At 46.2% G+C, this 16,851-nt stretch overlaps 1 long non-coding RNA gene across 1 annotated transcript; it reads left to right on the top strand.

Annotated features, from left to right (window-relative positions):
* Window positions 1-396: 396 nt before the first annotated feature.
* Window positions 397-5,758, top strand: LOC146444113 (uncharacterized). Its single transcript, XR_014851092.1, has 3 exons — window positions 397-584; window positions 4,739-4,814; window positions 5,644-5,758. It is a non-coding gene; the product is annotated as an uncharacterized LOC146444113 (long non-coding RNA).
* The last annotated feature ends 11,093 nt before the right edge of the window (window positions 5,759-16,851 follow it).

Genomic DNA, 16,851 nt, shown 5'->3' with positions numbered 1-16,851 from the left:
TGGCATTTTGATAAAGGTAGTGAGAGCCTGCTGTGGTCAGATGTGTGGTGTCTGTGGAAGTGGGGATCACTCTGGAGTATCTGGGAGAGCTCCAGTGAGGGAGGTGGTGCACATTTGGACATCTCAGTGGGAACTGGCACAGGAAGAGGAAGGACAGGGAGGGAGAGACAAGGATTCTGGAGATGCCTCCTCAGCCCTGGCAGTCTGACAAAGTCATCACAAGGACATTTGCTGTCAGCTGCAGAATCACTGCTCAAAAATGCTTGAAAAAAACCCAAGAGTCCATGGAAGAGGGAGAAATAAACACAAATTTGTTCACATCTTTAGTTAGATATTGTGACTCCACAGGGAATGGGCAGGAGGGAGATGAGAAGACTCAAGGATGATTATGATGAAACAGGGGCAGCAGCAAATTGGAATTTGAGTGCCGTAGTCCCAGCTCTTCTGCTCTGACCACAGGGTGAATTCCAACAAGCCCTTCTGGGCTGGGAGGTCTCCCCTTCTCCATTGCCTGATAACAAAACCGAGCTCTCTGCAGATCTTTGGAGATCTGCTGCTGCTGCAAAGAGCAGTACAAGTGCAAGGTACCTTTCTTCCTTTATATGATAAATGTTCCTTTAAAGTCCTCTCGGACTGCTCAGATGATTCCCACTCCTAATGGGGACAGCTGGTTGATGTAAGAGGCCATCCATCAGGATGACCCACTGAAAGGTTTCTACTGTGGCTCCAGTCATAGCTGCCAAAAGAAGCACTCCAGAATTGCCTTTGAAATATTGTGTTTTTAAGTGGATAAGGAGGGATTGGAATGTCCTCATCCAGCCTTTATTATTTGGCGGCTTTTGAATGATCCTTTTCAAAAAGAGGTTGGGCAGCTATGGGGAAAGAAAAAAAAAAAGAGAGAGAGAGAATAACAGGGCTTAATGCTCCTTTATGCATTTTATAGATTTAATATAAAAATAGTTATAACAAAAACACAAATCCCATGGTCTGCCTTCCTATTTGCACAGGCTATAATGAGTTGACATTTGAATAAGCCTGGAAAATTGTATTTAATAACTCCTCAGAGGCCCCAGAGTGGGAAAACATATTATTGCTGCCTGATTTGGAAGTTATTGTTTCTTAAGGACATCTGCAGAGTTGCACACCTCTTTGAGGCTGCAATTCTGCATCTTCTGAACAACTGAGGCTTAAATTCCTCACTCATGATCCCTGTGTGACTGTGTGCACTGTCCCATATTTTGAAGCTCCTGTAGACTGTCAAGGACAGGGAACTGCTCCTGAAGGTTTGCTTCACCTTTGCTTTCAGAGGTGAAAAGATGAGGTGAAATTCACTGATCTCAAATTTCTGCTCACATCTCTAAATGCCCTGTAAGGGAGAAGGGGATGGACCAGGAGAAACACACACTGGATTAAACAGCACGAGGGCTTCAGGAGAGAATAAACTCCATGTTGGTGAAGAAGCAGAGGTTTCTGCAGTTTGCTGATTGCTCACCTTGCTTCAGCAGGGAGTTTGCTGGAAGAACCTCTGCCATTGTTAACAGTCTGTTCACATGTGCCTGCTTGGATATCAATTTTTAAAAGCAAGCCTGTAACCTTCTTGGGTTACCAAGGGGACTAGGTGACATCTCCTGTCATACTGATGGGTGACACCTGTCTCTGGTGTTTCTTTGTGCCCTGACAAGCCAGCAGCTGAGCCCAGCCTATGTGTAGTGACATTTTTTTTAACCTGTTTACAAAGGGAAGAGAGAGTTCTACTGACCAGTTTGACTCCATCTCTGCTTTAACTCATCAGTCAAATTCAGTCTCCCCTGGCAGAAGTGCAGGGTATCTCTCGGAGGAGTGATGGTCCTACATGCCTTAGGAGGGTCTGTGGCTGTGTGGACAAGAGATGTCCCCAAAGTGGTGCCATGGGCAGTGTGAAGCAAAGGTGGCAATGCTGTGTATGTGACATTTGGCATCCAGATATCACTGAACTGTCCAGGCATTTGTTGTTCAGGAAAAAAAAATTCAGAAAAAGCCTTTTGCTAGGTACAAACAGAGATTTAGGTGGGGAATAGGGCTAAGGATAAACTGCAATTATTTTTGCAGGAGGTGTGAGACTATGTAATAAAATTCATAGGAAGCCAGCTTTTATTAGCTCCATTGTCTAATAAACAACTTGAATTTCAGAAATGCATCCCTCGGCTTCAACAAAAGTTCCGCAGGACTGAGGTACTATGAAGAACAGATTGCTTATTTTAAGATACCAAATGCAGTTTTAAAGCTCAAATTTCAGGTATCCACACATGAAAAAAAAATGTATGAAGGCCCTAAGTATAGGAAGAAGGAACCAACTTGTACAAAGCAATAACTTCCATGAAGAAAAAAAATGGTTTAAGCTCAGCTATAAAATCCTCCTCTTGCCTGTCTGCGGGGGAATTATTGAAATGCCAGTTGTGGGGTTGATCTGACAGAGAGAGACAGGAACTGCATATGGATTTGGGTAGGAATATTAGCACTGCATGACAAAGCACCAGTTATTGACAGCACACGAGGCTGAGTGTGACGAAGCGCCAACTTGTCTGATGCCTGAGCCTGTCAATTAACACACGAGTCACAGGGCTCGGATCTGGAATATGGACACACTCAAATGGCCTGGAGCAGGAAGACACAGCACTGACTAACAGGGACGTGTGTCTGTAGGAGGTGAGTGTTGCTGCTTTCGGGTGACAGAGAGCTGTGTGTATGTGCAAACATTCATTATGTACATCTGCGCTGAGTGCTGGGGGATTAAAGTTTCATTAGCTCTCGCAGGGCTCCTGGATGGTAATCCCAGGATGGCAGTTCCAGGATGGCAAGCACAAAGATCTGTAGATGAGGTTATGCACAGGGTTTTATTCCTTCCAAGTGGAGAGCAGTTTATGTGCTTAAAAAAAAAATTAAGCAGGGAGCTGACACACTCATTTCAGCATTTGTAGTTAATATCTGAACAGCGAAGTGTTCCTAAAATGCATTTTACAGTTCATGTCTCCAATGGCTCTCTCTTCTCTGTGCATTTGCAGAAGTCCTGAAAGCAGTCCAGCTTAGCACTCAAATATCCAGCTCTTCCTACTCACGGGGTGCATTTTAGACTTCTTTTAAACATCTCTTTCTCTGTATCTGCCACTGGAAATTGGATGGCCATGACTACTCCTATCCCCTTTCCAGGGGGAAATATCCCAAAATGTCAATGGGACCTCTTCCACTTGCTTCCCATGTCAGCTTCCCCAGTTCCCAAAGTGAAGGCAGGAGCTGGCTGGGTGAGGGGCAGCTTTTGCTCCTCTCTCCTCCCCTCTGAACCCCCCACCCCTGGCAGCAGATGCTTGGCTTTGCCTGTCAGTGTCCAACGCAGCCAGATGAGAATTTGGGTTCCCTGGATGGGAAACTGAGCCACTCTGAGGGATCACTGATGGGGGCTGCTCTTCCCCTGCCCCAGAGCCCCCATGGGAAGCAAGAGCCCACGGTGTGCAAACTCAGCTTTAGAAAATGTTAAAGTGCTTTTGAGGAAATGTTGGCTTGGCACCCTCAGCCTTTTTTGGCACAGTGCCTGGAATAGGGAAGAGGCAGTGAAACTGTCCTGTGGAGGAGAGGAAGGTGCTCTGAAAACCAAGGTGGCTTCATGCTCCTTTGTGGATCCCTGGATCAGGGTAAAAGCATCCTCTTTTAAGGGGGTTCTTCTGGAGACAGTTTTGCTCCAGGATAGAAAAGCATTTCTAGACACCAATATCACACAGAGGTATGAAACTGAAATGGCCCATTCTTCCCCTCCTCCCTGAGATTTCAGAAATGTCTCTCTTTGCAGGGGTTGTGCCTTTGTATATAATTATTTCTTTTTCTGTATATTGATCCCTTTCTCCTTCCCCTGAATGCACTGTAATTATATTTCCCTTCGGCGAGTGAACTGTCAGTGGTGCACAATGGCTCCACCGTATCAAACCAGGAAAGAAAGAGCCCCTGTTTTGGGGGAGGGCTGACAATTGCAGGTTCTGATTCATACCTGTGGAACTGCTGCTCTGTAATCTGGCAGTGATTAGTCACCACCAGCCAATTACCAAGCTCAGCTTCCTAAAGCAATTTGTCTGTCGGGAAATTTATAAATCCTGGTTAACTCTGCAGAAAAAAACTTCACTGAGCTGGGAGCAGGCAGAGAGAAAGTGCATCCTCCTGGGTGTCATACTGGGTGACACTGGTGCTGGCAGAGAGGTGAGCTGGTTACCCTGAGGCAGGTGGACAAGAGCAGCCTCCCTCAAGAGAGAGGTGTCAGCTCTGCAGGCTCTGTCATTGTTATGCACCTTCCTGTATGGGATGAGTGTGTTTTCTGAGCTCATAGTGACAAACAGCAGTGAGCCCTCTCTGCGTGGTGAGATCTTCCCCAAGAGGTTTTGCATGCTGGAGTTAGGCACAGATCAGCATGCACTGTACCTCATTGTCCTGACAACTCCCTGTCCCCTGCAGTGGCACCACCCTCCTTTTCTCCAGATGGTCTTTCTGCAGAGGTCACCATCTCAGGGAAACTCCAAACATCACAGGTGGAAGGAAAGCTGCTGCCTGCTGGGAGGTTATTCTTGCCCAAGTGGAAATGAGCTGTGTTTGCTGGAAGCACTTTTACACTGGTGTAACTGTGAAGGAGCAGCAGCTGCTGTTTTAACCATACCAGCAAGTGTGGAGTGCCAGAATATTTCTGGATAGATTAACCAGCAGTGTCTTCTTTCCTGCCAAGGCTACACTGGTTTGAAGAGCAGTGGAAAAGCAGCTGCTGAAGTTAGTGTTTACAAAAACAGCATGACCAGAGGGAGGTGAGGACCCTGGATGGGGCACCGGGTGATCCAGGCTGTCCCTGTGTTCTTGGGAGGTCTGGAGTGGGGAATTCCCAGGTGAATCTCATCTTTTGTGTAGCAGGGGATGGGGATGGGGATGGGGATGGGGATGGGGATGGGGATGGGGATGGGGATGGGGATGGGGATGGGGATGGGGATGGGGTTGCACAAAGGGGCATGTGCAATGGGAAACTAAGTCCCTGATGTGGAGGACAGTCCCTCCTCTCCAAATCTTATCAACATTCAATGACATTCACAATTTCTACCTGCTACTTTTTCCCCTTTGCAACAGAAAACAATCTTATCACCATACAATAGCATTCACAATTTCCACCTGCTATTTTTTCCCCTTTGCAACAGAAAACAAAGCCAAAAGTAGTTTATTTTCTCATGCCTTACATCTAACCACCTCTGTCCCTGAGGCCCCCAGCCCCAAGGTACTATTTCGCTGCATTGTTTGATGCTCCACACTAATCCACTAAACCTGAATTTCCTCTATTTCCATACCGCATGGGGAAGGCTAAGTTTAGCTCTTGTATATTTTAGACATCTATCAAGATAAAACTTGGACTGCAAGGATTCTCTGGCATGCTCAGCCATACTGAACATGTACAGTGACACAAGCATTTCCTCTCCTTACTCTGTCTCCGAATAAATCACTTCAGTATTATTAATTTCACATAATGTTTCCCTGTGCACGCTCCAGGGACCTGCTAGAGCCCAGTGAATGCTTGGAAATGAGCCCTGTGACTTCATGGCTCTCAACCATGACCTACAATGTTCTCAATGTTCTCTCTTCCTTCATCAGCTCCAGTTTTGGCCACATCACGTAGAGTGTTAAAAAGTGTTTGTGTTAAATATCCACAAAATGATGTCTTCACCCCTCTACCCAGGCCTTGGTTGAGGAGAGATGAGAATTGATTTTTGTGGAGAATAAACATGCTGGAAACTATAATTTGAAGAATCTTCTGTGAATTTATTTTTGCCCAAAACAGCCCACCTTTTAAGGGGTTAAAAAGAGTAACATTGTTCAACAAATGAAATGTCCTATTTTGGAGGCAGTGAAGCATTTTGCAAAAACTCCAAATGAATATTTTTCATTTTTTAGCTGTGCCTGGAAAAGCAAATTCAGTTTGACCTCAATTTCCTCATTTCTCCTCTTCTTTATTGTAGTAACCTGGCTTAAAAAGTAGTTATTTGCTTCTTACCCCATTCATGGGAGTATTTTACCTTTCTTTACATGGACCATTTCATTATGTTGTTTAATGGCCTCTCTGGGAGGTTGAAATCTCCATAAATACTGTCTGTTCCTTCTCCCACTTCCTCTAACTGTAACACTGCACAGTATTAATGAACAGAGTCCATTGAAAGAATGAGTGCATACAGCAAATATTAAGCGAGAAAAACCTATCTTAACCCTCAGAGGAGAGTCTTCTCAGACCTTCATCTGTGCTCATGCTGACTTAACCTGCCCTTTTCCTCCTGTGAGGAGGTAGGAGACCCAACCCATCCTAGTAATGCCTGGGAGCTGAGGGGAAAGCTTCCATCCCAGCTTTTCCAGGTCTTCCCTTGTCTTGGCAATTTTTGAGAAGTTCTGTGTTTCAGGTTACATATTAGGGAAAAAAAATTCACAGTGGTTATAGGCATTGGATAAGTTTCCCAGGGAGTGCCCCGAACAGCTCACCCTCCAAAGCCAGGGCTCTGCAGTGTGGGGCTCAGGCTGTCGTGTGGGATTGTGCCCAAAGCCTCTCAGGGCTGTGGCACAGCAGGGGCTGCAAGTGCCCAAGTCTGGGGCTGCTCCATGCCACTTCCAGTGCATTTGGCTGTTGAAGGGGTGCCAGGTGTGGCCCTTTGTGACACAGGCTCGTGGTGTGCCCTGGGGTGCTCAGCCTCAGGAGAGCAGCTCACTCCTGAGGAAGCAGCTCCCGGGATCCCTGAGCACTAGAGCAAAACAGAGATGGAAGAGGACAAAGTGAACCCCAACTCCCAGCCACCCAGCCCCTTGCCCAGCTGGCCAGAAGACCAGACCTTCAGTGGGCACTTGGTGGGGGCAGTGGGTGGCTCAGTCCTGTCCCTGTCACAGAATGAGAAGGAAGAGTGGGAATTGGATGTGGATCATGAACTTTCCTCGTGGGAAGATGCTTGGAGCTACCAAGAGGTCTCCGACTGGGAAGAATCTCTTGAGCAAGAGCTCTCCCAAGGAGATGTCAATAGCCCTGAAGAACTCTCCAACTGGGATGAGTGCACCAAGCAAGAGCTGTCCCAGGGAGAAGCCTTTAGCTACCAAGAATTCTCTGACTGGGAAGAATGCATGGAGCAAGGGCTATCCCAAGGAGAAGCTGGTAGATCCCCAAAACTGTCTGACTGGGACAACTCCATTGGCCAAGAGCTTTCCAAAAAGGAAGACTCTGTTGGCCAAGAGTTGTCCCAAGGCAGTGGTTGCAGACCCTCTGTGCAGCCCAGTCAGGCACATTATAGTGACAAAGAGCTCATGCAGGGCAGTTGGGAACACGTGAGCTCCCACAGCATTGGGGTGAAGCCCTTGCTGCCAGAGGAGGACGTGTGGGACAAACTGAGCTGCTTAGGGCTCAGTGAAGAAGAAGAAGAAGACACAGAGCAAAGACTGGGAGCTTTTGCAGAAGAAAGGCTCCCTGTGCCTGTTCCTCGGGAGGCCTGGGTTGAACACAGGGCTTCTCCCACCTTCGAGGAGCAGGTGCCAGAGGCAGGAAAACAGAGCCTGGTGCCTGCCTGGCTCAGCAGCTTTTCATGCTTTTCCCAGCAAGGAGTCCAGGTCCTCAGGCAGTGGCCAGCTGCCCCTAAGAAACGTCCATCCTGCGTCAGGCGGGTGCTGCGGGCGCTGAGCTGCCTGATCTGCTGCCCCTGCCTGAGGGCATGGCTGGAGCTGTAGTGCCCACTGCCAGGTGCCACTGGCCCAGAGCCTGCCCAGCGTCCTGAGGGAGCCACACGGGTGGGCTTTGATGTCCAGGTGTCAGGGACATCAATTCCTTGTCAGGAGAATGGGCTGGCTAGGCTCAGGGCTTGAGAGGCACCAGTGATGTCAGAGCTAAGGGCAGAGGAACAAAGCCTGGGGAGAAGGAGCTCCTGCTCAGAGGAGACAACAAGGATGCAGGATTGACAGACCACAAGGACATTTGACAGAATTCCCCAGATGAGGAAGAAACTCATAAAGCCAACTCAGCAATTGTGCTGAAATTGGCTCTGACTGGGGAAAAGGTACTTCTGGCACAGGGAGACAATGAGCACTGATTCCCAGCCCAGTGACCACAGAAACCCAGCAAGAAAAAAGGAAACTCTTCACAAGAAGGGACTGAGAACAGAGAAAGGCTAGTTAGAGTTAGTGTAAGAAGCAAGAGAATCTTATATCCAATAGAAGAAAATATTAAAATATTTGCATTAGAGAATTATAAATTGAAGTTAATTGCATTAGCTAATAATAACATAAACTATTACATTAATATTTAATAAATAGCAAAACATCATGCTATTATAAAATGCAAATTTAAATATTCTTTATTATTGTTTATAATGTCTATAAGTAATAAATATTCATAATAAATGTATTTTGAATATTGTAAGATATATAATTATATCTCTTACAATACATTATATAGAACATTATATAAATATATATAATAAATAAAAATAAATATAAATACATTATATAGAACATTCTATATTGCCTATAATATATATGTCATATTGAATTTTTAGATATGATGCTATAAAAATATAACAATAATTTTAAAAATAAATAATAGCTGAAATTAATAAGAGAACCATATAACTATGAACATGAATGCCTTTGTTTGCTAAAATGTATAAATGGTGAAAACTCTTGATAGTCGCTATGCTGGCTTTGTGGATTTGCCAGCCAGCACCTCTTTCTGTGCAGAACTGTAAATAAAGGAAATAGCTGAACTCTGTGTGGGGATTGGCTTCTTGCACATGGGGTGAAAGAATCAGTTTTGGGGACAATGGCTTTGCCATGGACACATGAATAAAAGATGCTGCTTTTCCAGCCATGCTCACCTGTGCCTGGTCCATCTCAGGAGCCAGGCAGTGCAGCAAAGCAGCAGAGATCTGAAACTCGATGGCTGCACTGTTGCTGTGGCCAAGACAATCCCCAGGGCAGCCACGAGAGCCTCTGTGGGAAGAAGCAACAAATCACAGAGAGCTCCTCTCTGAGTCAGCTCCCCGAGTCCCTGTACCAAGAAGTTGTCCAGGTGTTTTGGGAATCTCCTGGAGCTGTTTGGAGCAGCTGTGTGGTGTTCCCAGGGAACACCCAGCAAGGTGAATTCCCCCACAAGGAAAGGTGATTTGGAGGTGTCCCTTGGTTTCTTAATGAATAATTTGTTGGTGTCATCATCCTGGCTGTGTGGCCAAGAGCAGCCTCCCACAATGACACTCACTCCATTTGTTTGTCCCTCAGTCCTTACCCAGAGGCTTTCAGGTGGCCTCACCAACTGCAGCTCTGGACATTCCAGCGCCTCCAGCACATCCAAAGCTCACAGCAGTGCCCTGCACACTCCCAGTGATGCCCTGCACACCCCACACACATCCTGCTTGCTCAAGTGCCAGCTTCCTCTCGTGCCACACAAGCCCTGCCCTGTGCCCCCACCATGGATGTGACACTTGGGGACACAATTTTGGGGTCATGATGGTGATGCTGTGGTGACAGTGGTACTGGATGATCTTGTGGGTCTCATCCAGACCTGAAGGTTCTGGGATTTTGTGATTCCTAGTTTCCTCTTGTTTTGAATAAAAAATTTTAATGTCGAACTGAGGGAGAGGTTGTCATCATTGATTAATATTTTAAAAGGGCCTCGTAAATCAATAATCTCTCCACTGTAGTATAATTCACCACTACTGCTCTCTTTCCCTGGTTGGCCTTTGAATCCCCTCACAGGCTCTCAGTTTGCAACAGAGATGTAATTGAACATACGAAAAAGAAAAAGAAAAAAAAGAATATAAAATGACAGGGATGTCAAGTGGAAAAGTTTAGTATCCATTTGCTACTCCATCAAAAACAATTTTATTAATTAAAATCAATACTGGTATTTTTCTTTTATTTATTGTTGGTTTATTGATATTTTGTTGCTATCATATAAATCTAGTAATATGTTTATATCCTTTTAATAATGTTTATATTTATAATATTTAGTTCTGTTAATAGTATATATGATTATAATACAAGTCCTTTCTGAATGTCCACAACAGGCACAAGACACATGAAGGAAAGCTCCAGTGAGCTTTACATGAGAGAGGCTCTGCACAGGGAGAGGCTGTCTAAAAAAGCTGGAAAATCTCCATCCTTGGAGACAGCCACAAACAAAGAGCACAATGCCCTGAGCAACCCAGTCTCACTGAGAAGTTGTCCCTGCTCTGAGCCAGGGATGGGACCAGATGACCTTCAGAGGTCTCTTCCAATTTAAATTATTCTTTGATTGTTAGCTCAAAATAAACAATTTTTGACATTAGCTATTCTGCCTAGGCTTTTCCCTCTCATCCAGGCTCAGAGGCAATGAATTGCTCCATGGGCTGTAGGGCAGCTTGGAAGAGCTCTCATTCCTGGAGAAGAATAAGGGCAGAAAGCCGAGGGAGACTTGGCAGGGTGCTTGAGGCTTTCATGTTCTAATTGAAAGGAAGGTGAATTTTCTCTGACTTGACCCTGATTTAAATCCTCCTCTCTCACGCTCTGAAGTTTACAACCTCTTCTTTTACTTCCAGCACAGAGTTCCACCTCCTTTAGAGCTGGAGCTGGCGTGACTCATCCTGGAGGGCACTGCTGTGCCTGGTCCTGTGCCTGAGCTGTGGCCCTGCTGTGAGAAATCTGCCACAAGAGAAAGGGGGAAACAAACTTAACCTCATTTTGGATTGTCCACTGCCATCTAGGAGCAGTGAGAATTGGGAATCCATTTTTATTTATTCGCTTTAAAGTGCATTGTCCTGCCTGCCCATGGAAGCATAGGGTGCAACTGAGGAAGATGCTGCTTTTGTGCAGGAAGTGCCACGAGGATTAAAGTGCTCCTAGGTACAATGTGTGAGGATGAGTCAGGAGATCCTGGCTTCAAATGTGAGCTCTTCAAAGCAGCATCTGCCTTTTCTGGTGAGCCTCGCACAGTCCTCTCATTTAAACAATGCAAAACCATGAAGAAAGGCTGAGCAGCTCTGATGTGTGAACTGAGGCTGCAAAGCAGAGGGTTCTTCCTGCCCCAGCTGGATAAAATACTGCTGTCTGTCTTTCTTGATCTGGAAGAAAGGTGATGGTGCATGTGTCAGCCCACCCTGAAGGTTTGCTGCTCCCACCAGCCAGAAGTGCTTCCAGCTCTGCCCCAGAGTGAGGCAGAAAGCAGAAGTTTCTTGCTTATTAAAAAGAGACAAATGACAATTAGATTGCTAGTAAAATGTGTTATCTCCACTTGGAAGGCCTGCCAATCCATCAGGCTGTCACTTTCTCTAGGCTTTGAGAAGGTGCCATACTAAGCTCTCCAGTCCATGTTAGTTCATGGATTCATAGAATGATTTGGGTTGGAAGAGACCTTAGAGATCACCCAGTTCCAGCCCCCTGTGATGGGCAGGGCACCTTCCACTAGACCAGGTTGCTCAAAGCCCCATCCAGCCTGACCTTGAACACCTCCTGGGATGGGGCAGCCACAGCTTGCAGCAAGCGTGTTCAGCACCTGAATGGGAAGAAGATCTGCCCTTGAATTAGAGGTCTCCTCATCAGTGTCTGCTCCATGCTTGAAGCCTGGCCTGGAGCCCTCAGACATTGTGTTTTTAATTAGTTTTGGTATTAACCCAGCATTTCTACACCCTGCACTGAGCTATCCTCCTCTGACTCCACAGAACAGCATCTCTCTTTTAGCATTACTTCACTAAATGCAGTTCTATCTGTGGCTTAAACCCAGCCTCTTTAATTAACTGACAACTTGAATCCACATGTTACACTCTGCTTATCTGGAAACTGACTTTTACTTCTGATAAGCCATGATCTAATTGCCCAGTGTCCTCATCCTCTGCAGAAGTGCAGAGTGGATGCACTGCTTCCCCCAGGCAGTTACCCAATTTGCAAAAGCTCTCCTGCTCTCGTTAATCCCCAGCATTTAAACCCAGCACTGGATGCAGCAGAGATGGCAAGGAGGTCCTCGCAGCCCCTTTCCTCCCTTCCTCCTTCTCTCCTTCCCACCTGGACCATGCTCAGCTGGCAGGAACTGAGGCAGCATCACAGCCTGCCAGTGTTTTACCCTCCTGCCTGCATAGGGCACCCATTTCTAGACCTTAAAAGCAGAATTTTGCACAATTTTGCAGTAAAAATTCTTGGTGTCACTGAGCTCAACATACAAGAAACTGCTATGAGTCTGGCTAGTATATTCTGGCTAGTATATTTGCCATGTACTTTTTTTAACTTCGAGGAAACTTTCAGGCCCGAGAATGCAAATCAGTATCTGCAATCAGCAAATGCTTTTTTCAGGCATTTGCTCCTCTCCAGATATAAGGAGTTTCCAAAATGATGTCAAACGTATTTCAGGCTGTTATTCTAGAGTTTTAAAAGAGGATTTATACACTGAATTTGGGTGTATGTTTAACTGTCATTAGGTCCCGCCAGTTTTAACCTGTCCAGCCCTGTTACATCTGCTGTTGCCCTGTTACAGATATCTGCCAAACCTTTTTGATTCAAAGCCATGGATCCAGTCACAGATACCTTCCCTTTCACCCCCCTCTTGTGGAGAGACAAATGAGAGGGAGCCTTTGCAGAGAGATACTGAAAAAATGCGAAAAAATGAGACGAGTTTGTGTCCTTGGGTAGCACAGGAGAGGACAGGGATGTGAAAGGAACAGCAATTAGCCCACAAGGAAAATGTGGGAGCTGGGAAGATGCTTGGTGTCACCCATTGCTATTTTGGAGGCTGGGCTTCCATCATTTTTGCATGTTATGAGGAGGATCAGGGAGACCTACGCTGTGCTTCTATGGTGCCTCTGCAGTTCTCTCCATCCCACGTGGCTGCCTGCCCTCTGAATGCAGGGATTTGGCTGCTTGATGTCATTAATTGCATGGGCGAAACTCTTAGCAACGCTCCGAGCCATTTGTACCACTCAAATGTGACAATATATATGTAATTGCTGCAGCAGGCCAGACAAGGAGATTGGGTCCTGTAGTGTTCCCTCCGTGCAAAGCATATTTCCATTAGTTGTCCCTCGAGTGGCATTAGAAGTGACAGCCACTGATTTTCTGCCAGCCTCCCGCAGGGAGGGACAGGACTGCACGGGGACATGGAAAAGAGTGGAGGCAAACTCTAAGGGACTCTCCACACAAGGAGCTACTTCAAAGGACAAATATTTTCCAGGGAAAAATATCCTGCACAGCCTCGTGCTTTCTGTAGCTGAAACCTTGGATACTTTCCCTCCATCCCTGTTTGCTCATCATTCGTCAATCCTGGTGCCCTTTCAGTCCCTTGGTTTTGCAATGTCAGCAGTGTAGGGATCCCAAAGTGCTCCAGTGTCATTTCCCTCCTGCTTTCCCTGACACAGAGACCTCGTTATCCTGGATTGCCTGAGTCCATCTGCCCTTTCCTCGGGGATTTTATTCCTGTGGGGTGCAGATATTTTTACAAATGACAGAAGCAGTGCTGTGGGAACTGGGGGAAGAAGCACGTTCTTCCTGCCTTGGCAGGGATCTCTGTATGGACAGCACACACATGAGCTGGTCAGAAAGCTGTTGTGACAATAGCAAAACAGCTAAAGCCCAAAGGGAGAGAGAAGATCTGAGGATGTTGGCAGGGTGAGCCTACCTGTGCCTGCCTGACACCCCAAAAACCAGAGAAAACCTCTTTGGCTCTCACCTAAGTCACTAGCTGTGATAGGGATTGAGCTGCCTTCTCTCACTTTCTCAGGCACAGAAAGAGACTTCTGTTGGAGAATCTGTTTTATGGTTTTTATTTATGTCTTAGTAACCTTTAAGTCATGGTTTAATCACATTTGATCAACAAAACATGGCTGGAAAATGAAAAGTCAGATGTTTAAAATTTTGAAAGCACCCAACAATGCTCTGAGGTTTTTTAGCTCTGATTTTGTTTTTCCCACTGGATTGTTTCAGCAGAGAAATTCTGCACTCCTTCAGTTCAAATTTGAAAAGAGTTTCATTTGACCTAAAACGGCCCTTTTTTTCAGTGAGTAATCCATTCATTCTGCAAACAGAATACATGGCAACATCCAGGCAGAACACCGTCCTCATGCTAGCACTGCACTGTCTGATCTGCTCTCCAGCCACCCCTCCCCTCCCCTCCAGCTTTAGCAGAGTGAGGCATTACTTGTGAACATGTTTTGATCCTCCTTCCCACCCTCAGCTTGGTAAATACAGTCCCTGCCCTACACCCCAACGAGATCAGTCGTGAGCCCCTCAGGCAGCAGTTGTCATACTCTGTTTGTGGCTCTTTGGGCTGTTCTGTGGTCTTTGGGCCTCCCTGCCGGTGAGTTTTGCCCCAAGGGACTGAGACAGCCCAGGGCACAGCAGGACAGAAGAGGAAGGCACAGTTGTGTGCAGACATCAGGCCCTGAGAGAATAAAGGAGATGTTTTCAGCCTTTTTTCTGGCTGGCCTTGGCTTTTTGCTGCCTGGCACTTGGCGTTTTCCTTCAGGTCCACATGGCGTTGACTGGCTGCTGAAATTCAATGGAACTGGTTAATTGGCTTGCACAGGCAGCAAGGAAAGGGAAAGCTGTTTTATCATCAGCTTCAAAGCCATCATTTAGTTGCATGAAATACCATAAATGGAAGCAGCAGCAGCCCAGGGTTTGATGAGAAAACCACTTGCAACCCCAGCTCGATACTGAGCTCTTGCAAACTGCCTAGTGGAGCTCCAGCACACCAGGCAGCTCCACCTCAAGGCTGCTGAGGAGGCAGGGAATCTATACCTTTCCAGCCTTCTCCAGCCACACCAACCCTCAAATGGACCTCTTCTACTAATCATCTGTCTGTTCTCCTGGGTTTCTCCATTTCTTTAACTCCTTTTCCAGGACAGCCTTTTTAAATTTTTTTTTTAAATTTTTTTTAAAATTGTCTTTCAAAAATCTTATTTTAAACCTACAAGCAGAGTTAATAACAGGAAGTATTTTTAAGTGGGAAGTTAGGATATTAATTACTGTAGAAGACCTGAGAACTTCCACCCCCCAAGGTATCTGACATGTTAAGCATGCAAATAAAAGATCAACAGGAAGATCAGGTTGTTTCACCTCACATTTTCTTGGGCCAGAAAGGAAAACATAAAAAATTGAGAGGCAACCTTGAACAGTTTGGTAATGCAGAAAGAAGCAGCCAAGACAGCCAAACGTGGAAGAAAACAAATGTGGAAGAAAACGCATCTCCTTTTCTGAAAAGGACATCTTAAAAAATAATTTTTGAGGCATTTCTGCCTGAGACAGACGTTTGGCTCCTAGAGCTGGAATTTGGGCCAGAAGTAATCAGGGACGGCGGGCAGAGGCAGCATACATAACGAGGGAGCCTGCATGTGGGCTCTTACCACTTGGAAGCTAATAGATGATGAAGGCTGCTTAATCCATGCAAATATAGAATAATGACAACCTTGACTTCATGCGTCATAAAAATAGTGGGAATAAGGGGGGAAAAAAAAGAGGGAGAGGGTGAGAAGTAAAAAGCAACAGCATTTGAATCGATGTGCGTCAGTAATGGATGGGGCCAGAGAGAAATAATCAATCCCAAGGCGGAGTGGAGCGATGGCTGCAGCTCATGTGCACAGGGAAACCTGCAGCAGGGGAAGGGAGAGGAGAGGAGAGGAGAGGAGAGGAGAGGAGAGGAGAGGAGAGGAGAGGAGAGGAGAGGAGAGGATGTCAGAGGAAGCACCTGGCCAGGCACTGATGCTGATCCGCTTGGTGCCAACCTGATTTCTCAGCCTAGATTCTGGCAGTGCCCACTTCAGCCCAGTGTCCTCCTGCCAAGCCCAGCCATTGGCATGGGATGGGTTTTCCAGGAGCTCACCCTTTGCCTCAGTGGTGGAGGAAAGGCTGCATTTTGTGACCATCTGGTAAAAAGGTGGCGGCTGAAGCTCTGCCATGGTAATGGGGAGATTAATTAACAGCTATTGGAATAACTGAAGAGGGATCCTTGTGGGTTTAGTCATTGCTAGGAAATTTTAATTAGCCATTGGGTATTTCCTTTCCCAGGGATAATGTGTTGTCTGTGAAGCAGAACCTCCTGCAGGCTGAAGGCTGCTGAGGTTGGAACACATGGCTGGGGAGGTCCCCAGTGTCACAGATGGGGATGTGACAGGGTGTGAGTCCACAAGACATGAGTGACCACACAGCCAGATGCAAAGCAATGCATCCAGTTCCCCTCAACATGAGGATCCATATGGGGGTGTCTGGGTCTTTGTTTGAAGGGTAAAAGCTACGATTGCTGATGGAGAGGACTTTCAGAACAATCATTAGGCATCTCATCCTTGACCTACTCCTCGCCCTCTTAATACCTAGCAATCCACTCCTCCACTTATTACTGGGGAGGGGGCCAGAGAGATGTGATCCATGGCATTTTCTTGTCTGTAACCTCAGATGTTTTTACAATATGTACATTATGTTAGACAGGTCAAATTTATTTTTGGTAACCTCCCTGTTGCATTTTATACCATTTTCTATTAAACTCTATGTCTTCCATTATTCCTCCCCTCAAAATTAGTCAAATACCTGTCACACTCTTGAGGTAAAGCTAACAGATCAATTATTATCTGGATTAATTTCCCTATCCCTGCAGCCTCAGCTGTTTTTCAGTCTTGTGGCCCCTGCTTTCGTGTGCAGACTGGTCTGAAAGACTGGCTGCCAAGCAGGGAATGTCAATTGCCTGTTTTTGCAATAGTTTGGGATGGAGCTTACTGGCCATCTGGATCCATGGATTTCCTCTGCCTCCTCCTCAGATGTCAGTGCCCCTCCATACTGATGATTCCATTAAATTTTTTATCTTTGCCACCTGTCCCATCGCATTGCTCTGGT

This window comes from Lichenostomus cassidix, chromosome 1 (assembly GCF_008360975.1).
Source record: "Lichenostomus cassidix isolate B80296 chromosome 1, HeHo_3.0, whole genome shotgun sequence".
Taxonomy (NCBI): Eukaryota; Metazoa; Chordata; class Aves; order Passeriformes; family Meliphagidae; genus Lichenostomus; species Lichenostomus cassidix.
Note: the sequence above shows the minus strand (reverse complement) of the source record. Positions and strands in the feature narration are given on the sequence as shown.